The sequence below is a fragment of the Narcine bancroftii genome, chromosome 2, assembly GCF_036971445.1.
Source record: "Narcine bancroftii isolate sNarBan1 chromosome 2, sNarBan1.hap1, whole genome shotgun sequence".
Classification (NCBI taxonomy): domain Eukaryota; kingdom Metazoa; phylum Chordata; class Chondrichthyes; order Torpediniformes; family Narcinidae; genus Narcine; species Narcine bancroftii.
Genome location: NC_091470.1, coordinates 6199501 through 6221235, shown reverse-complemented (window position 1 = coordinate 6221235; position 21735 = coordinate 6199501). Strand labels below are relative to the sequence as shown.

General features: G+C 44.1%; 1 protein-coding gene across 9 annotated transcripts in view; it reads left to right on the top strand.

Annotated features, from left to right (window-relative positions):
* The window catches only part of dicer1 (dicer 1, ribonuclease type III), a 173393-nt gene that overhangs the window by 13010 nt on the left and 138648 nt on the right, over positions 1-21735 (top strand). For 4 of the 9 annotated variants that reach the window (XM_069915723.1, XM_069915725.1, XM_069915721.1 and 1 more), the window contains exon 2: positions 17984-18044. The gene's annotated coding sequence lies outside the window, so the exon portion shown is untranslated. Of the gene's footprint in view, positions 1-13973; positions 14103-17983; positions 18045-18607; positions 18822-21735 lie in introns of all 9 variants that reach the window. The other 5 variants (XM_069915720.1, XM_069915718.1, XM_069915726.1 and 2 more) reach the window with 3 other exon arrangements.

Below are 21735 nucleotides of genomic sequence, written 5' to 3'. Positions count from 1 at the left end.
TTTTCTTCTCCCTTCTCATCCCATCCTGTAACCATCAGTCTTAATATTCCTTGATGTGGCTTGGTATTAAATTTTATCGGTCAACACCTGCAAAGTTTTGTTGCATTAAAAATACTTGGTTGCTGCTGCCCTGTTCTCTACCCTCTGAACTTGAGCTCATCTAAAACTGGGACTCCTGCTAAGCCAGTATTATTGTCCTTGATGGCCATTAATGGTCTGTATTTGAAATTAATTAGCATGATGCACTTAGTGCTGTTCATGTCATTTAATCTCTTGATTCTCTTTACATCCCCCTTCTCTGCAACATCGAAGTTGCTGCATTCCTAACTTGGGTGCGAAAAGTCAATCTGAAATGATTTCTTTTACCACATATCCTGCTGAGTATTTTCAGCATTTGGTTTCTTCACTCAGCATTTGTATTTTCCTCTAGGCCCTCTCCTCTTACTGGTGACCCTTTCTTCTCGAGTACAATCTACGGATATTTCATTCTGAAACCAGTCTAAATCAGAGACGAGTTGCAATCCTTTGGGTGAATGGGCATTCATCAGTATGAAACTAACTAGGGAGAGAAATACAGGAAAAACACAGGAACAATGCTCTTCATTGTTACATTCAAAGCTGTACGAAACGTTGATACAGGTATGTGGTGCTACTATAGCAGGAAGCTTCTTGATTCCATTGCTGTTCCCGGCTATTGAACAGTCTTAAGTCACCTCAAACGCACGTAAATTATGCATGTTTTACTTTTAACAAGACGTAGTGATTAAAATGTCCTTTATGATGCAGATTGGATTCAAATGCAGGATATAAAAGCAATTTTTAATAGAATGTATGATGTGATCTGTTTTCAGTCATAATAAAGGGGAAATATTAAAGTGCACTTAGTAGTTTCTTTTCATAACCTTTATTCACTTACATCGCAGCTGGAATGAATTTGCACTTCAGTCCTGGATGTGGGTTCATAAATGGATAGAAGAACTCAGCAGATCAGGCAACATTTTAGGTTAAAGCCCTGAATCAGGAAAGTGTGGGCAGGGGATTAGAGGGAGTGGTGAGAAAGGGTCTAGTTTGATGGATGGAACCAGGTGAAGTTCGAGTCAGGTGGAGAAGGAATGGAAATTAGTGGTGAAGGTGATTAAAATTGGTAAGTTCTGCAGGATACAGCACCAATGAACATTTCACTCAGATTCACCTGGACTTTTTCCTGACACCTTCCTGCATTTTCTGGATCTCTGACTCCATCTCTTCCAATATTTACTGCAAGCCCACTCCATTGCTACCTTGATTGCACCTCTCATTGGTCTCTGAGGATGCCATCCCTTTCTCTCTGCCTCTTCCACTGCCAAAGTAGAACAACACCTCATTCTGCCCGACAATCTACAATCCAATATTTTGAACATGTAATTTTTCAATTGCAGGTATCTCTCACCTCTGTGTTCCTTTCTGCTGATCCAACTCTCTACCTCTTTTTGCTGGCTATTTCTGCTACACTCTCAGCCGTGATGTGTTAAGTTCCATCCTTTTCTCAGTTCAGACCGGGAATAACTTTAAACCGTACACTATTTATCCACAAGTTTGCGTTGCTCTGTTGATATATAGAGTCTTGCTGAGGCCAGATGACAGCTCTGATACCTCTTCTTACCCCAACCAAGAAATGGTAGGTTAGTCTCCCTCATCATCACTGACCTCATCACTTTAATAATCTCCCTTCTACAGCATCGAACCTCATTGTTTCCTTGCCCTGCCATGTCCTGCTTCTACCTTGTACCCAAGGTCCACAATCCCAGTTGCCCTGATAGACCCATTGTCTCTCCCTACCGAATACCTCAACTCCATTTTGCCCCTGGGTTACCTCATTTGCTCTCCATCACTATGACAACTCTCATTTTGGTAGTCTGCCTCATTTTCACCAAGGACGTCCAATTCCTATGAACTTCTATCCCCGTAGAGGTCTCAAGGTCTCTACTTCTTAATAAATGACCTATCTAGTCTCATTCCATCATCACTGCTTGGCACAACTTGTAATTTCTCCCAAGAACCTTTGGCTCATCTCACTTTCACAAAGTCAAAGGTATGGCTATGGGTGCTCGCGTGGGTTCCAGCGTGGCTGCCGCTATGTTGGATATGTGGCACTCTCCGTGTCACAATCCTACACAGGGAAGCTCCTCAACTCTTTATGTAACATTGACGACTAAGTTGGCAGCAAAGTGGATAAAGTTGATGAGCTCATCAAGTTGCCCGAAGCTGTTTATACGTTTGTTATCATACACACCTGCATATCTGCCAGTACCTTTGATTAGGGGTTCACAGCTACAAAGTTCTGCAGGCACTTCCTATATCAGACTCGAGTACCTCAGCATTGATCAGCTCACTGGTTTAATAATCAGCATGGCGGCGTCATGCATAACTTGCTCCCATGTTTTTTTTTAACCGAGATCCCGCGATATTGCTGTAAGGAAGACCCGGCATTAAGTTGGCTTTGGTTGTTTACATTGAACTAAACAAAGCTGGCATAATGCTGGGTCAATGTGTCTTTACACAGTAAGCTGGAATTCCAGGAGCAAAAAAGGCAGGATGAGTAACACAATGGTGTTGGCGTTTAGTGTCACATATACTGTATTTGCTGGCATGTTAGACCCACTTTTCAAAAGTATTCCTCCAGTCTTGAATGTGGTTGAAATTTGGGCTGCTGGGATTTGGTGGGGGGTGGGGGGGAGGTGGTGGTGTGGTGGGGAGAGCGGGGTGGTGGGATCAATGTGGGGGCTGTCGGAAGACTCTCCCGGCGGCCTGCTGTCAGTCTCCACCCTGCTCATTGTTGTATTGAAAAAGTGTCAGGTTTGAGGGAGACGAGTCTGGACACAAAACTTTGCAAGCAAACATTTCTTTTATTAGCACGTGGCGTGTTAATAGAAGAGCGTGGGAAAATCTACTGCAAGTATTGATCTATAGAAGTGTATTTCAAAGTTTTCTTTTCCACCCACATACCACCTTAAGTAATCCCTTACTAATCACCATTATCTATTTTTGGGGGCTGGTGGTGGGTTGTCAGAGGGGAGGGGGGCGGTGGGCTTCAGACTGTTCAAACTGAGGACAAACACACAGACCATCTTGCTCACAGCATAAGGTGACTAGAGACACCTGGGGACAGCTGAGAATGGGACAGAGGGATCAGTGTGGGGGCTGGTCTTTTACCACAATACCATCCCTAACACTATTCTCCTCTCAGTGACTGTCTCAAATACATTCATTAACTGAGCATTCACACCCTCCTTCTGTACTGTTCCTGATTCAGTACCCTTTGATATATACTTTTTATCATTCATGAATGATCAAGCCCTATTTTTGAAAGACCAACAGCCACCTCACATCTGTCTTGTCAAAACCATGAATTAATGCACTTAAGAATTAAATCATCTCTCATTCTCCTCCCAGCAACACATCAGTGTTTCACCCACCTAACGAAACAGTGAGTCTAGTAGAGGAGGTGTCACTATTTCGCCACCAGCTCATTTCATCTCCAGCTCCAGCCATTTCATCTACAGCTCATTGCAGACTTCTGCATTTATAGGAGCATGAATAGACTTCCGAGGTGAGCTAAGCCCTAAGTGCCTGCCGGTCAGTCAGATCGACTCTGCCTTTTACCTTTGCTGTATAATTGGAGCTCAATCTGGCAGACCTAGTGTCAAATCAATGGTGTACTGCGAATGATAACTTGCCGGGTTGGTCCTGGACCCAACCATACTTTGTGATTCCCTCACCCCTCCCCAGGGAGCAGGCAGCGGACCGTTGGGAGAGAGTGGGATAGTGGTATTATTAGTAAGATTTTTCTCGTTGTCCTACTTGCATGTTTTTTCCAAGTTTGAAATGCCTACTGGTATATACCCTAAAAATAAATGTGATGCACAAACACTTCTTTTCCCATCACGATGCTGGATTGCCCCTTTTACACAGAGAGCGTTCTGGCACTGTTACTACCTCTGCTATCAGAAAAAACACCAAGATTGAAAGGACCCCCATTCCATGTCAGTGCTTTTTACATAGTAGGCGTAGTGTAAAAAATATGCAAATATCCCAGAACAAAGTAGGTGTGTACGAAGCATAATAGTAAAGGTTAAGCTATTAACAGGTCGTTTAAGGCTGTGAATACATTTAGACATGTCCCAATAAGCACAATTCCTCAGATAGACATTTGAGACCTGTAACTTTTGCCTTATCCCTTTGCCTTAACAAATATCACCTGACCCACTTGAGTTTCTCCAGCATTTTTGTTTGCTCCTGGTTAAAGCAGATGTCCTTTCTTGTATCTCTGATTTTAAAAAGTGTGGCTACACTTCAGAATGCATTCTCATACTATCCCTATAATATGTTTGAACATGCACCCAGCCCCCCCCCCCTCCCCCCCCACGTTACAGGAGCTTGGGTAACCAAAATGCACCCCTTATATAATTTATGGATCACTAGCCAAAAATTGAGAAAAATAATAAAATTTGCTCCCACTGAATTTGTGGGGAAAAGTAGTGAATAAAAGCAAAATTTATTTCTTTCATCTCTTGTTTCCTGATGCATGCACAGATGATGTAGCTTTGCAATAGGGTAAATTATGACGTGGACCATTTTCTCAAAATACAACCACCCACATAATGTGGGGGATGCCTGTAATACTGCTTAAAAATATGGAAAAGGCTTTTGTGTTTCTAAATTGAATACCAAGTTAAGTGGAAAAGCAAATTGTGCAGTGGATACGGAGAGTATGCAGAGAGATATAGACAGGTTAAGTGAGTGGGGAAGGGTCTGGCAGATGGAGTTCTTCTTTTTCTTTGGCTTGGCTTCGCGGACGAAGATTTATGGAGGGGGTAAAAGTCCACGTCAGCTGCAGGCTCGTTTGTGGCTGACAAGTCCGATGCGGGACAGGCAGACACGGTTGCAGCGGCTGCAGGGGAAAATTGGTTGGTTGGGGTTGGGTGTTGGGTTTTTCCTCCTTTGCCTTTTGTCAGTGAGGTGGGCTCTGCGGTCTTCTTCAAAGGAGGTTGCTGCCCGCCGAACTGTGAGGCGCCAAGATGCACGGTTTGAGGCGATATCAGCCCACTGGCGGTGGTCAATGTGGCAGGCACCAAGAGATTTCTTTAGGCAGTCCTTGTACCTTTTCTTTGGTGCACCTCTGTCACGGTGGCCAGTGGAGAGCTCGCCATATAACACGATCTTGGGAAGGCGATGGTCCTCCATTCTGGAGACGTGACCCACCCAGCGCAGCTGGATCTTCAGCAGCGTGGACTCGATGCTGTCGACCTCTGCCATCTCGAGTACCTCGACGTTAGGGATGAAAGCGCTCCAATGGATGTTGAGGATGGAGCGGAGACAACGCTGCTGGAAGCGTTCTAGGAGCCGTAGGTGATGCCGGTAGAGGACCCATGATTCGGAGCCGAACAGGAGTGTGGGTATGACAACGGCTCTGTATACGCTTATCTTTGTGAGGTTTTTCAGTTGGTTGTTTTTCCAGACTCTTTTGTGTAGTCTTCCAAAGGCGCTATTTGCCTTGGCGAGTCTGTTGTCTATCTCGTTGTCGATCCTTGCATCTGATGAAATGGTGCAGCCGAGATAGGTAAACTGGTTGACCGCTTTGAGTTTTGTGTGCCCGATGGAGATGTGGGGGGGCTGGTAGTCATGGTGGGGAGCTGGCTGATGGAGGACCTCAGTTTTCTTCAGGCTGACTTCCAGGCCAAACATTTTGGCAGTTTCCGCAAAGCAGGACGTCAAGCGCTGAAGAGTTGGCTCTGAATGGGCAACTAAAGCAGCATCGTCTGCAAAGAGTAGTTCACGGACAAGTTTCTCTTGTGTCTTGGTGTGAGCTTGCAGGCGCCTCAGATTGAAGAGACTGCCATCCATGCGGTACCGGATGTAAACAGCGTCTTCATTGTTGGGGTCTTTCATGGCTTGGTTCAGCATCATGCTGAAGAAGATTGAAAAGAGGGTTGGTGCGAGAACACAGCCTTGCTTCACGCCATTGTTAATGGAGAAGGGTTCAGAGAGCTCATTGCTGTATCTGACCCGACCTTGTTGGTTTTCGTGCAGTTGGATAATCATGTTGAGGAACTTTGGGGGGCATTCGATGCGCTCTAGTATTTGCCAAAGTCCTTTCCTGCTCACGGTGTCGAAGGCTTTGGTGAGGTCAACAAAGGTGATGTAGAGTCCTTTGTTTTGTTCTCTGCACTTTTCTTGGAGCTGTACAATGTGGGTAAATGTGAGGTTATCCATTTTGGAAGGAAAAATGGATGATCAGATTATTTAAATAGCAAGTGATTGCAGCATGCTTCTGTGCAGAAGGACTTCAGAGGGCTTGGGAATGAATCACAAAAGGTTGGTTTGCAGGTGTAGCAGGTATCAATAAGGCAAATGGAATGTTGGCCTTTATCGCTGGAGGGGTTGATTTGGGAGCAGGGAGATTATGCTGCGGCTGTAGAAGATACTGGTGAGGTCCTATCTGGAGAACTGCGTGCAGTTCTGATCTGACTTGACGAAGGATGTACTGGCTTTGGAAGCGGTGCAGAAGAGGTTTGCCAGAGGTGAAGGGGTTAGTCTATGAGGAGAGATCAAGTTGTCTGGGACTGTACTCGCTGGAATTTAGAATCTTATAGAAATGTATAAAATTATGAAAGGCATAGATAAGATAGAGGTAGTTAAGTTGTTTCCATTGGTGGGGAGACTAGAACTAGGGAACATAGCCTCAAGATTAGGGGTAATAAGTTTGGAACTTGAGCTGAATGGACTATTCCTGCTCCTATTTCTTATGTTGTATTCTATCCAAACCATCAACTGAATTTGTGGACTGCGAGCTTTTGTGTTGCTATTAGAACATTATAGTACGCTACTGGCCCTTCAGCCCACACTGTTGTGCTGACCCATACATACCTACCAAAAAAAAAGAAACCCTCCCTACCTCAATCCTTTTACTTTCATCCATGTGCCTGTCTAAGAATCTATTAAATGCCCTATTTGTTCCAGCCTCCACCACCACCCCTGGCCAATACATACCAGGCACCCACAACTGTGTTTTTTAAATAAAAGAAAACTTTCTTTCCCCTGTTGTCTCCCCTAAACTTTCTTCCCCTCACTTTGTACACATGTCCTCTGGTGTTTGCTACTCTTGATACTGACTGACAACCTTATCTATTGCCTCTCATGGACTTGTAAACCTCTATCAAGTTGACTCTCATCCTTCTTTGCTTGAAAGAGAAATGCCCTATTACGAGAGAATACCATCGTTTGAGATTGAAATGTGGAGACCAGATGAATCCAGAAATTTGGTGATTATTACATTTGTATCTTGCCGATTGTCATTACCAATGAAGCCTCAATTACAATAAGTTGGGTTTGCATGCAATGTGAAGGTTGAACTACGAAGTATCTATTGACAGAAAATAGTATGAGCAGTTTCTTGGAATGTTCTTAACTGTATGCAGTCAATAGTCAGAAACAGGCCCATCAGCTCAACTTGTCCACATTGACCAAGCTGTCTACCCAAGTTAGTCCAACTTGCCCTCCGTTACTCTAATCCTTTCCTAGCCATGCAATTGTCCAAATGACTTTTGAATATTGTCATTGTACCCACCTCTACCACCAGCTCATTCTACACACTCACCACACTCTTGTGGATAAAGCTGCCCCCTCAGGTCCTTTTTTTTTTAAACTCTCCTATCCTGGGAAAAAGACTGTATACATCCCTTATAATTTTATATGCCACTAAATGTTCCTCAAGGTATGAAAGGAATTTACAGTACTGTTATTATGCAGGTTTGCAGTTGCACTGGGTGTAATTGTATAGCGGTTAAATAAATAAACATATCCCAAATGCTTTCTGATCTTTCGCTCATCTGCATGTTTTTTAAAGGTCTGAAGCTTTTTTAGAAAAGAAATGCAAGGAGAGTATAAATAGGAGAGACTTTGCGAACGTTGAGAGGAAGATCCATTCTGTTAGAAAAGCACTGCTTTAAAACACAAGAGAACTAAAGCAATGGTCTTGTCCACTTGTTCCTTCCTGCTAATTGCTCCCGCCCTGGTGCTTATCTCTGTGACCACAAAAAATGCTACCCCTGGACTTGCATCTTCCCCACCACCACCATTCAGGGTCCCAAACTTTCCAAGCGAAGCATCACTTCACCTGTGAATCTGTAGGGGTCATTTTCTGTATGAAGCAGCCTCCTCTGCAGTGGGGAGACTGGATGCTGATTGGAGATCACTTCATTGAGCATCTCTTTATCTGCTGCAACAGCAAGGATATCCCTCTTCCTATTCCCACCCTGACATCTGTCCATGGCCTCATGTGCTGCTAGGTTGCAGGCACATGTAAATCGGAGGAACAGTGCTTGTGTCCGTCTTGGCAATCTCTAACTATGATATCGGTATCGATCTCCAATTTCTGGAAACTCCCCTTTTCATATTTTGTACCCCTGATCTCTATGACCTTATTCCTCCTCTTTCCCTTCCTCCTATCAGAAGCATCTTTCTCGGCCTGCTCTTTTTCCATCTCCTTTATTTTCTCCTCACCCACCCATATCCACTCGCAGACAGTAATTTTGGTGCCTCTCCCTCCCACCACCACCCCACCCCCCCCCCCCCCCAACCTGTTCTGGTATTGAACCAGTTCTTGCTCTTCCTGATGGTGTTGTTGGCCCACATCGTTGACATTACAACTATTGCTTTCCACAGATGCTGAATGACCTGCTGAGTTCCTCCTGCATTTTGTACTTTACTTTTGAAGATGCTTTTTAATTCTGTTCTATATTGGCAACCATTGTCAATTATGCTTGAGAGATGTCAAAGGACCCTCTTCTTGATATCTTCTCTTCACATTTCATAATAGACCGATTCCTCTTCTCTCCATTTCGGTACCAGTCCACTAAAAGCACGTCAAACTGGTAACACATTGCAAAGAAGAGTTGTTACTCATCATGGAATTTAAAAAAAAGTTTATATTTAGCAGAACCTGATTCTGGCCACATTAAAAACCCTTGCTATCCAATTAAGCTGCAACCCTGTACGTTTTGGAGGGTGGGAGGAAACCCACATGGGTATGGGGAGAATGTACGACATCGCACACCGTTACTTTGAAGCTTATTAAGTTGAAGTCACTTGTGAAAGCCTGAAGGCATGTTGTAGAATGATCCTGAAACATTTGTGAAGTAAATCTAATGCTATTATATATAATTTGTATGAAGCTGTGAAATGAAACAATGTCAAATGAAAAAGCAAGTCACATCTTTTGCTCTGGATTTTGGGAGTTGCACTTTCCAAAGGTAAATTAAATGGGAATGTATACATGTGCAATATTTTCAAAACTGAAGCTCCAAGGGTTTGGCTGGATCTATGTCGTCTCTCTGCTCTCTTAAACCTATTGAGGTACCATAAGGGAATAAGATGAATAATGCATTTGCTCCCTCCCTGAGGATTCTGTCTAGCCAGCATGTTAGAGAGGAATGTAATGGCTGTGGTGTTGACATATTAATGTCTTGGATTTTGAACATCATTTAGAAGTGTGCAACATTGTCAAAGCAAGTTTGGTAATAAGCAGATTGTAACTTTACAAATACAAAATGAGCAACATCATTGATTCCAGTACCTCTCACAAACCACTGTTTACTTGTAAAATCTGTTATGGCATCTGTATGATAACTATATGCACCCAGGTGAGACAGAGGATAATAGATAAGTGGAAAAAGTTGTAAGTGATTTATAATTCCATCTTCTCAAGGGGTCAAACCCAATTTTATTTCTGTGTAAAACAGATGCTTTCTTTTTTCCTGAGTTTTTTAAAATGGCGATGTTCTAATGCCATCTCTACTTCACCATTTTCCCCCACTCCAATTTTTCTCCCTCCTTGGTGGATGATGACCTTATCCAAATGACGTTCATGTTCTCGCTTTAATAGCATCAACAGGCATTTTGCCATTGGTAGGAAATTGCCATTGAAACTTGAAGATCTTTGGTCTGGACTCTGGCTGCTTTTCCTCTTGGACAGCACGACTGTCCATTTCCTATCGAGGCCCTGGTTAAGTCAACAAATGTAGGAAGGATACCGTGGGAATTCGAGATGTGACCATTTGAAATGCAGTTCTCGGGGTGTTGCATGGAAAGTGGTGTTGACTTTTAGCTTCCAAATTAAGTTCTTTATGATCATCCTGGTGGGTATTAGTGTCACACATTACCAGGTATTAAAATGCCTTCTGTCTCAACTTCACCATTCCACTTGCCTTTTCTAATCTTGCCCCCTTAGAATGAAGTGTCCTCTATTCTCTCTGCACCAATCCCAACCACACTCTCAAACCCGCAGATGGGAGTGGTGCTGCTGTGGTCTGGCACAATAACCTACCTTGCTGAGGCCAGATGACAGCTCTGATACCTCTTCTTACCCCAACCAAGAAATGGTAGGTTAGTCTCCCTCATCATCACTGACCTCATCACTTTAATAATCTCCCTTCTACAGCATCGAACCTCATTGTTTCCTTGCCCTGCCATGTCCTGCTTCTACCTTGTACCCAAGGTCCACAATCCCAGTTGCCCTGATAGACCCATTGTCTCTCCCTACCGAATACCTCAACTCCATTTTGCCCCTGGGTTACCTCATTTGCTCTCCATCACTATGACAACTCTCATTTTGGTAGTCTGCCTCATTTTCACCAAGGACGTCCAATTCCTATGAACTTCTATCCCCATAGAGGTCTCAAGGTCTCTACTTCTTAATAACTGACCTATCTAGTCTCATTCCATCATCACTGCTTGGCACAACTTGTAATTACTCCCAAGAACCTTTGGTTCATCTCATTTTCACAAAGTCAAAGGTGTGGCTATGGGTGCTCGCGTGGGTTCCAGCGTGGCTGCCGCTATGTTGGATATGTGGCACTCTCCGTGTCACAATCCTACACAGGGAAGCTCCTCAACTCTTTATGTAACATTGATGACTACATTGGTGTTGCATCCTTCACCTATGAAGAGCTCATCAACTTTATCCACTTTGCTGCCAACTTCCACTGACCTCAAATTCATGGTCCATCTCTGGCAACTTTCTCTCCTTTCTCAATTTCTGTCTCCATTGCAGGAGACAAGCTGTCTTACAGATATCTTTCAGAAGTCCACTAACTCCCATAATTACCTTGACTACACCTCTTCCTACTCTGTCTCATGTAAGGATTTTATTTCTCTCGATTCCTCTGTCTCCGCTGGATCTTCCCCAAGGAAGAGGCCTTCCTTTCTAGGGCAGGTGAGATGTCCTGGTTCAGAAACATTGCTTCCCCTCTACTGCCATCAACTCAGCTCTCACATGCATTTCTTCTATTTTCTGCACATCTGCACTGGCCATTTTCTTTCCCCACGCCCCCCCCCCCCCCCCCACCCCCACGTACGCAACAAAGACAAGGCTCCCCTAATTTTTATCTACCACCCCACTAGTCTCTGCAACTAACCTATCAATCTCAGCAATTTCCACCACCTCTAATGTGATTGCTTCCTCTGTGGCTCAATCGTTCTCTCCCACTAATTGTCCCCTTGTTACCTATTCCTGTGATCACAAGGAGTGCTATATTTGTACTTGCACTGCCTCCCTCATTATTTGGGGTCCCAAACAGTCCTTCCAAGTGAAGTAATTGTTGAGAATCTGTGGGGGCTGTTTACTATATCCGGTGTCCTAATGTGGCAGCCTCCACATTGGGGAATCTGGGCACAGATTTGAAGATTGCTTCGTTGAGCAACTTTGCTCTGTTTGATGTGAGAGCAAACACCTCCCAATCACCTCAGTTCCACATCCTCTTGTCATTACTGATATGTCTGTCCATGGTCTTGTGCACTGTCAAGTTGTGGCCACCTGCAAGCAAATTGGAGGAACTCCACCTTGTATTCAAACTCTGCAGTCTCCAACCAGGTTGCATCAATATCAACCTCCAACTTTCGTTAATTCCCTCCATGGTCTTTGCCTTGTTCCCCACCACCTTCCCCTCCTATCAGAGAGCTATCTTTCTTACCCCCCTCCCTTCTTTCCTATTACTTTTGCTTTCTCTTCTCCCCTCCCACAGGTATTCACCATCGTGTCTGCAGGCTTTGCTTCTCCCCTACCTACCCCCAACTTTTTTATTCTGGCATCGGCCTGATTTTCAGCTCTCCTGATGAAGGGCTTGTGCCTGAAGCTCTGTTACTTTTGCATGTTCTGCTGTGTTTCTCCAAAACTTTTGTACTGCACTAGACCCAGCATATGCAGATTTTCTAGTTTAACTCCAAAGAGCAAATGTTAATTATTATTAACTTAAAACATCAATCAAGTTGGACAGAGGTTTAAGCATAATTCATGCTCGAATAGTTCACAGAATAATCATGACGTGCATATTTCTACTCATTAGAAACTGATTTTGAATTTGTGTATATGGAAAACCAAAAGTACCAGAGAAACTCAGCAGGTCACGCAGCGTCTACAGTATTTACTGTTTAACTTGGGTCTTGTAATATGCAGTAAATGAATAAGGCTGGTCTCTTGCCAAGGAAATCTCTCGCCAGTTTTCATGATCAGGAGTGGTGGTGTGAATTTTTCTTTGAGTATATACATCTTTATTTCCACATTTCCTTCAGCTCAAGAGACCGTGCTAGTTCAAAGGCCAATCCTTTTACTTCACGTGCACCACATCCCACCTAATCTATTGCATTAGGTGCATGAAGAACCATAGAACACTACAGCACAGAAACTGGCCCTTTGACCCATCTAGTATGGGCCAGACTTTTATTCCACTTATCTCAGTGACTTGCACCTTGGCCATAGCCCTCCATACCCCTCCCATCATGTACCCAGTCTCTCCTGCAGAGTTGTTGATGTGTGGTGGAGAACGATGAAATTGTACCAAATCTGGGCATTTATCTCGTAACCGAAATGCATTTCCTTCAAGTAGAATTCAATTGGCAGTGAGGTTTTGGATGTGAAACATTTTATGGAAGAAATAATTTGGGTAATCTGATCTTTATTTCCCTCACAAATCACTGTGACTGTATTTAAAAATGAATTTTGAATCTTATTGAAGTCCTCTATATTCTTCATTTTGCTTTGTGGCCTTTCGAACATAAATACAATGGTATTTAAAAACAGGGTCAGGGATCATTTCCCTGAATTCAGATTCAGCACAGAATAATTACATTTAATAATACACTTTTAATTAAAGACCTGATCTTCTTTACTAAACACTGCAGATAATCCTTTGCTCTAAACAATCGTGAGATAGTTTGGTGTCACTATTCCCTGTTTTACACTAGGGGTGCCAGGTTAAAATCCAACAAAATCAGGGATAGCTTGATCCAATAAGAGGTCATGTTTAATGGTAATGCTCACTCTTCCAAGGATGATGTATTCCACTCTGAGAGTTCAGAGGTTTGTGCCCATGTGCTGTAAACAATTCCGTCCATCTCAACTGCAGCTGAGATGGACGCCATTTGTAATTCTTAAAAAGCTGGGTATAGGTGAATTCTACAGCCTGTCATTTTACTATTTAATCAGATGCGGTTAGTTCTCAGACATGTTTCGTCCGGGCAGTTAGCGTTGTGCCGTTTCATTAAGCAGCAGGATGTTGATGTGTTTTATGCACTGATGGTGAAGCAGCTACATTTAGGATTCTGTGCTTGCGTAAATCTGCATGATCCTGCGCTACTGCCTAAAGATATCAAAGGGGTTATTGTAGCTAACAACTGCAGAAGCTTGCAGCTAATTAGTGGCTTATTTCTGAGTCGAGTATGCTTTAAATTGTGAGGTGGGAATTTGTTCAACACTATTAAGTCATGAGGGGGGGGGTGGAATGTTAGTCTGCCGCCATATTTGTTTCTTGAGAGGGAGCAGCTATCTTCTGTGCTTTAATTTTCACTCACTTTATTATTCTTATTGCTTCTGTTTGCAGTGTGCTGTCTGTGCTTTTTCAAAAAAAATACCAGTAATGCATTTAAGATTTTGATCCCAGGTTCTTGACAACTTTAATGTAAGGGGACGCTGAAGTAGCAGACGCCTAAATTGCAATGTCGGCATAATTTTTACCTTGGATTCCTAAACTCCTGGGGTGAAGCACATTCACTACACGCACATATCTGTGGTGAGTAGTTGGAGCCTAATTCACTAGAATTAAAAAAAAATTCTTCCATGGATAAATTTTTTGCCCTTGGCAGCTTGACTGCCGGTGCCGGAATCTATAATAAAATTGTGAAGGTCACATACGTTGCTGCAATCACCATTCACTGTGCTCCATTGTTTGGTATCCCACACGGGAAGCTGCAGCTGCCTTTGGCCTTCAAAATGTGAGAGATGGTCACTTCCAGGCAAGATGCTTTGTTCCACTAGGAGCTGTGTGCTATTAACATGCTAATATGGGTTAAGTTAGTTCTGTCTTTGAACTTGACAAAGAACGTGATAGGCGTCCCATCTGGCTAGACATTATCTTTTGTACTAATGTCTACAATGCAGTTTTTGGCTTTTTGATTTTAAGTGCAGTTATTAAATAACCACTATTCTGTGAAACAATGTTCCATTTTTCCTGCAAGTGATCTGCCATCATAAAAAAATGTCTGGGTTGGGGAAATCTTGGTAGTAAGCTGGAAGCAAAGATGAACCAAAATTTGTGCCTCAGATGGGTTGAAGTAACACACGAAAGTCTGCAGACACAGTGGTTGAAGTAAAAACACAAAGCTTGAGATACACAGATAAAGATGTTTCGGGCTTGAGCCCTTCAAGGTATGAACAAAATGTCGGCAGGCGCCTGCCGACATTTTGCTTGTCCCGCGATGAAAGGCTCAAGCCTGAAACTTTAGTTATGGGGCCTGCCTACAAAAACCGAAAACATCTGATCCCAAGCGTTTGGATACAGGGTACTGTACCTGTAATGAATCTTCCTACTCGTTTAAAGTGCTTCTGATTACTTGTTCCTTTTATCAAACATCTGGTCATCTATCCGACAGACCTCTTGCGTTGGGCACTTTTTAAGACCTCAAAATCAAATCAACTAGTGATGTCTAAGTTGGGTGGTTGGTTTGGGGGCGGGGGGGTGGGGGTGGGAGGACGACGGGGAGAAACAATTTGCTGGATAAACTCTGGTTGAGTAGCATCAGTGCGAGGAAAAAGATTGGTGTGTTTTGGGTTGTAGCCCTTCATCAGTCTGGCCAAAGAGTTTCAACCTGAATCATTTCCACCTACTGATCCTGATCCTATAGAATGTTATTTTTCCACCTACTGATACTGATCCTATAGAATGTTATTTTTTTTTGCTCCAGATTTCAGCATCTGCTGCCTCTTGTGTATTTTGTAAATAAGAAATTGAGAAATAGGAGGAGGAGCCGGCCATTCGGCCCATTGAGCTTGCCCTGCCATTCAATGAGATCATGGCTGATCTGATGATAGGCTTGTCTCCACCTACCTACCTTTCCACCTTATCCCTTAATTCCCCTACTATCTATCCAACCTTGTCTTAAATATATTTACTGAGGTCACCTCCAGTGCTTTAATGGGCAGAGAATTCGACAGATTCACTGCCCTCTGGGAAAAGCAGTTCCTCCTCATCTCCCTACTAAATCTACTCCCCTGAATCTTGAGGCTACGTCCCCTAATTCTGGTTTCCCCTATAAATAGAAGTTCTTCTTGTTTATTCATTGCTAAGCATGATGTGAGGGTGTTGTGGAATTTCAAGGCCATAGTTCATATCACCCATCTATTATCCTTCTACTCGTGGGGGTGGCAGGGAAGAGATGACTAATCATTTTCAATCAAGTTCAAAACATGAACCAGCCTGTGATGAGAGTTTCGGACCAGAAAGTTTCTCTCGTCACAGCTGCAGCCTGACCTGAGTATTTTCTATTTTTGACCTGAGAGGCATTTTCTATTTTTGTTTTAGATTTCTTACTACTGTAGTTGTTTTCATTTGAACGAGTCTCCTCCTGTTTATGTACTATTTTTCTCTAGCTGAATAGACTTGGGGCTGAATGGTCTATTTCCTTTCCTCTAATTTTCAATATTTTGCTTTCTAATTTATTTTAAAGCTGTGCAATTTATTAGTTCTCTTAAAAACACACAATGCGAGAGAAACATAGCAGATCAGTGTCCTTTATGTAGCAAAGATAAAAATACAGAACCAATGTTTAGGGCTTGAGCCCTTCATCAAGGTGTGGAAAAATGTAGGCAAATGCCCAAAAGAAATGGTGAAGGGTAGGAGCTGGGTGAGGAGCACAGGCCCACAGGCTAGAGGTAATAGGTGGATAAGGGAGGGAGGGCTGGCGCAACAGAAAACGGGGGAAATAGCTATGTGGGTGGAGAGCTGGAGGCAGAGGGATAAGGGAGAACGGTATGTGGGGTAGCAGAAACCAGAGAATTCTTTTAATGCCATCTGGTTGGAGAGTGTCCAGATGGAAAATAGGTGTTGCTCCTCCAATTTATGGATGGCCGTAGTTTGACAGTACGAGGCCATGGACAGACATGTCATTGCGGGCAAAAGGCATAGAATTGAAATGATTGGCGACTGGGAGATCCCTGTCATTAATGCAGACAGAACGAATGTGCTCAGTGAAGTGATCTCCCAGTTTGCGTCCAGTCTCTCCAATGTAGAGAAGCTACCATGCTGGCTTTACTACTCTACGGTTACTATTTTCCTGATGAGGTTCATCTTTTATTATGTAGGGAGATGAAGGGAAAGAAAATGGTCTTTGAACCGGTTCTTTGTGTTTCCTGTGGACAGGCAAGCAGTTCTGACAGTTAGCCACTGAATACAATTTTGTTGTCGATATTAAAATATGGTGGCAATATTAATAAAGGCAAAAGATCAATTCATACGTGGAATCGTACTCTCTTGGAATTATCATGACTACTGTTTGTACATGGTTGAGATGTCTCAATAGCTATAGTGAGTTTGAAGCCTCGTTTAACTGTTCAAGTCAGAATCTGTTCCCCACCACTGCCATCAAAGGGGAGGATAAAAAGAGTCATATTTTGAACTTAAATATTGATATTTTGAATGAAATCAAAATGTAGGTGCAATAAATAAGGGAAGAATGAAGAGTAAATTCACAGGAGAAGCTGCACAGGTGTTTATGCATTAGTCATTTAAACTGTAAGGTAGTTTTGTTACTGCTATTTGCTTATAGGTACCTGGAAAAATATAGACATCTGTTTAAAAGCTGAATCTCTGTACAGAGATTCTTATAATGTTCTTCTTATAATGTTAACATTATTTATTTTTTAAAATTTACACCTGTGACACGGTAACAGACGCTTCTGGCCCATGAAAACTTGTGCTGCCCCAAATACCCTAATTAGCCCACAACGCCCGTAAGTTTTGAAAGGTGGGAGGAAACTGGGGTTCAAATCCCGTGCTGCCTGTAAGGAGTTTGTACGTTCTCTCCGTGTCTGCGTGGGTTTTCCCCAAGGACTCCGGTTTCCTCCCATCCTCCAAAATGTACTGGGGGGGGTGTGGTGGTTGTAGGTTAATTTGGTGTAAGTTGGGTGGCATGAACTTGTGGGCTGAATTGACCTGTTACCGTGCTGTATTGATCTAAATCGAAGTCTATCGATGGTTATGTTCAGATTCAGTATTGTTGAATTTTGGTGTGCTCACATCTTGTGGCAGTATTGGCTGAGAAAAGGATTTTGGGAAAATTACGGTCCTTAGATTACACCATGGTCTTGGTTCATTTTCTTGTCAGAAAGGCATTTACTTACATTACCTCTTCACGGATTTACTGAAGTGTCACTAGTACTCGCGTCCTGGTGTGGGTTTTGAACTCTTGCCTTTCTGTCTGTCGTAAGGTTGCTACCACTAAGCTGAGTTACCATTTTGTTGCCAGCACTGTGACCTCCAAAGCTTCGTCCAAACATCCGATAACTAGTTGGCTGAGCCTGTCACACACGTTCTAAAAAAACAACCATCAATATCCAGAATGCAGAAGAAGCCTTGTCAGTGGGAACAGTGCATAATTGAGTTCTTTTGTTTTTCAGGCTAGTCCTGCAAAAAGAAGCTCGACCTTGGACTTAAACCAGCAAAGCATCAATGTCCAAGGTATGTCGATAAGCTAAGGACAGCAGGCTTGTCTTCCAACTGTTCCCTTGTCATCAGGATTTAAATAATGGTCTGAAATTTTTATTGTCTTTTAATTGAAGAATCACCCAACATTATAATTATAAATTAAAATTTCCAAATGTAGTTTTTATCCTGTTAGAACACTTTAAGCTTAACATGAAAATTTAACAAAGTTCTGAAGTTTAAATTTTGTGTTTTTAAAAATGTGAATTTAGACATCTAGCATGGTAGCAGGCCATTTTGGCCAACGAGCCTGTACTGCCTAATTGCACCCTACATTTCAAACAGTAGAAGGAAAATGAAGCCCCTGGGGAAAACATACAAACTCCTTGCAGACCCTGATCTGGATCACTGGTGCCTTAACAGCATGGCACTAACTGCTATGCTGGCTGTTATGTATTTGTCACTGGTGGTAACAGAATTGTAATCCAGAAACTTTGAAGCCCTAAGTGAAAAGTCTCATTGGACTTTGGTTCTTGTGTTTTGGTTCTTGTGTATCACTTTTAGTTGCAGCCTGACAATGGGCAGTTTACCTTTTGCAGATCACACTTCATTGGGAATGTTGAAAATCAGGCAGATTCCGGACTCAAAAGGTTGGAGATGAGGAAGAGGCAACATTCCTGATGAAGGGCTTAGCCCTGAAATGTCAACTGACTTTTGCTTCTGAAAGATGCTGCGGGTCCTGCTGAGTTTCTCCAGCACTTTTGAACACAAGAACAAGAAATAGGAGCAGGAGCCCCTGCTCCGCCCTTCAATGTAATTGTGGCTAACCTGGTGATCGGCTCATTCCACCTATCTGCCTTTTCCCTGTCTCTCTTCATTCCCTTACCATGTAAAAATCAATCCACCCTTATTGAGGTCACCTCCACTGTTTCAATGGGCATGGAATTCCACAGATTCCCCACCTTCTGGGTAAAGCAATTCCTCATCTCCGTCCTGAACCATGTAAAAATCAATCCACCCTTATTGAGGTCACCTCCACTGTTTAAATGGGCATGGAATTCCACAGATTCCCCACCTTCTGGGTAAAGCAATTCCTCATCTCCGTCCTGAATCTTGATGCTCTGTCCCCTAGTTCTGGTGTCCCCCACCAATGGAAACAACTCACTACCTCTAACATCTATGCCTTTCATAATTTTATATTTCTATAAGATCCACACTCCTCCTATATTCCACCACGAACAGTCCCAGATGACTCAATCTCTCCTTGTGAGCTAACCTCTTCATCCCTGGAATCAACCTGGTTAACTTTCTCTGCACCGCCCCCAAAGCCAGAACACCGTTCCTCAAGTAAGCAGGCCAGATTGACATGCAGTACTCCAGATGCAGTCTCACCAGTACCTTGTATAGTTGCAGCATAACCTACTGGCTCTTAAATTCAAACCCTCTAGCATTAAAGGCCAACATTCCATTTGCCTTTTGCGATTCATCCACAAGCACTCTCAAGTCCTTCTGCATGGCAGCATACTGTCATTTAAATAATATTCTGATCTTCCATTTTTCCTTCCAAAGTGGATAACCTCACATTTACCAACGTTGTACTCCATCTGCCAGACCCCTGCCCATTCACTTATCTATATCTCTATGCAGACTCTCCGTATTCTCTGCACAATTTACTTTTTCACTCAATTTTGTGTCATCAGCAAAACTTAGATACACGACCGTCCGTCCCCTCTTCCAGTTTGTTTGTGTATGTCATGTGCAAATTCATAACTCCTCCAGTTACTGCACAAGTGGGTAGAGAGGTAAAGAAGGTGTATGGCAAACTTGCCTTCATTGGTTGGGATCCTGACTATAAAAATCATTTTGCAATTGTATAAAACTTTGATGAAGTGACATTTGGAGCATTGCTTGCAGTTATGGTCATCACTGGAAGGAAGTGGAGATGGTGCAGAGACAGTTGACTACAATATTAAAGAGTTTCACTTGGATTGGAGAGCATTAACTCTTTAGAGTTTGGACAAGATTGGGTTGTAGGTAGACGGGTTGGAGGTAGATGGGAGGGTTGGAGGTAGACGGGAGGGTTGGAGGTAGACGGGAGGGTTGGAGGTAGACGGGAGGGTTGGAGGTAGACGGGAGGGTTGGAGGTAGACGGGAGGGTTGGAGGTAGACGGGAGGGTTGGAGGTAGACGGGAGGGTTGGTGGTAGACGGGAGGGTTGGAGGTAGACGGGAGGGTTGGAGGTAGACGGGAGGGTTGGAGGTAGACGGGAGGGTTGGAGGTAGACGGGAGGGTTGGAGGTAGACGGGAGGGTTGGAGGTAGACGGGAGGGTTGGAGGTAGACGGGAGGGTTGGAGGTAGACGGGAGGGTTGGAGGTAGACGGGAGGGTTGGAGGTAGACGGGAGGGTTGGAGGTAGACGGGAGGGTTGGAGGTAGACGGGAGGGTTGGAGGTAGACGGGAGGGTTGGAGGTAGACAGGAGGGTTGCAGGTAGACAGGAGGGTTGGAGGTAGACAGGAGGGTTGGAGGTAGACAGCAGGGTTGGAGGTAGACAGGAGGGTTGGAGGAAGACAGGAGGGTTGGAGGTAGACAGCAGGATTGGAGGTAGACAGCAGGGTTGGAGGTAGACAGGAGGGTTGGAGGTAGACAGGAGGGTTGGAGGTAGACAGGAGGGTTGGAGGTAGACAGGAGGGTTGGAGGTAGACAGGAGGGTTGGAGGTAGACAGGAGGGTTGGAGGTAGACAGGAGGGTTGGAGGTAGACAGGAGGGTTGGAGGTAGACAGGAGGGTTGGAGGTAGACAGGAGGGTTGGAATGTAGACAGGAGGGTTGGAAGGTAGACAGGAGGGTTGGAAGGTAGACAGGAGGGTTGGAAGGTAGACAGGAGGGTTGGAAGGTAAACATGACAGGTGGGTTGGAGGTAGACATGACAGGTGGATTGGAGGTAGACGATAGAAGTAGGGTTGGAGGTAGACATGACGGGAAGGTTGGAAGGTAGTGTCAGAGAAGACAGGAGGGTTGGAGAAGACAGGAGGGTTGGAGAAGACAGGAGGGTTGGAGAAGACGGGGGTTGGAGAAGACATGGGGGTTGGAGAAGACAGGGGGTTGGAGAAGACGGGAGTTGGAGAAGACAGGGGGGTTGGAGAAGACAGGGGGGTTGGAGAAGACAGGGGGGTTGGAGAAGACAGGGGTGTTGGAGAAGACAGGGGGGTTGGAGAAGACGGGGGTTGGAGAAGACAGGGGGGTTGGAGAAGACAGGGGGGTTGGAGAAGACAGGGGAGTTGGAGAAGACGGGGGGTTGGCGAAGACGGGGGTTGGCGAAGACTGGGGTTGGAGAAGACAGGAGGGTTGGAGGTGGACAGGAGGGTTGGAGGTGGACAGGAGGGTTGGAGGTAGACTGGAGGGTTGGAGGTGGACAGGGGGGTTGGAAGGTAGACAGGAGGGTTGGAAGCTAGACAGGAGGGTTGGAGGTAGACAGGAGGGTTGGAAGGTAGATAGGAGGGTTGGAAGGTAGACAGGAGGGTTGGAAAGTAGACAGGAGGGTTGGAAGGTAGACAGGAGGGTTGGAAGGTAGACAGGAGGGTTGGAAGGTAGACATGACAGGAGGGTTGGAAGGTAGACATGACAGGAGGGTTGGAAGGTAGACATGACAGGAGGGTTGGAAGGTAGACATGACAGGAGGGTTGGAAGGTAGACATGACAGGAGGGTTGGAAGGTAGACATGACAGGAGGG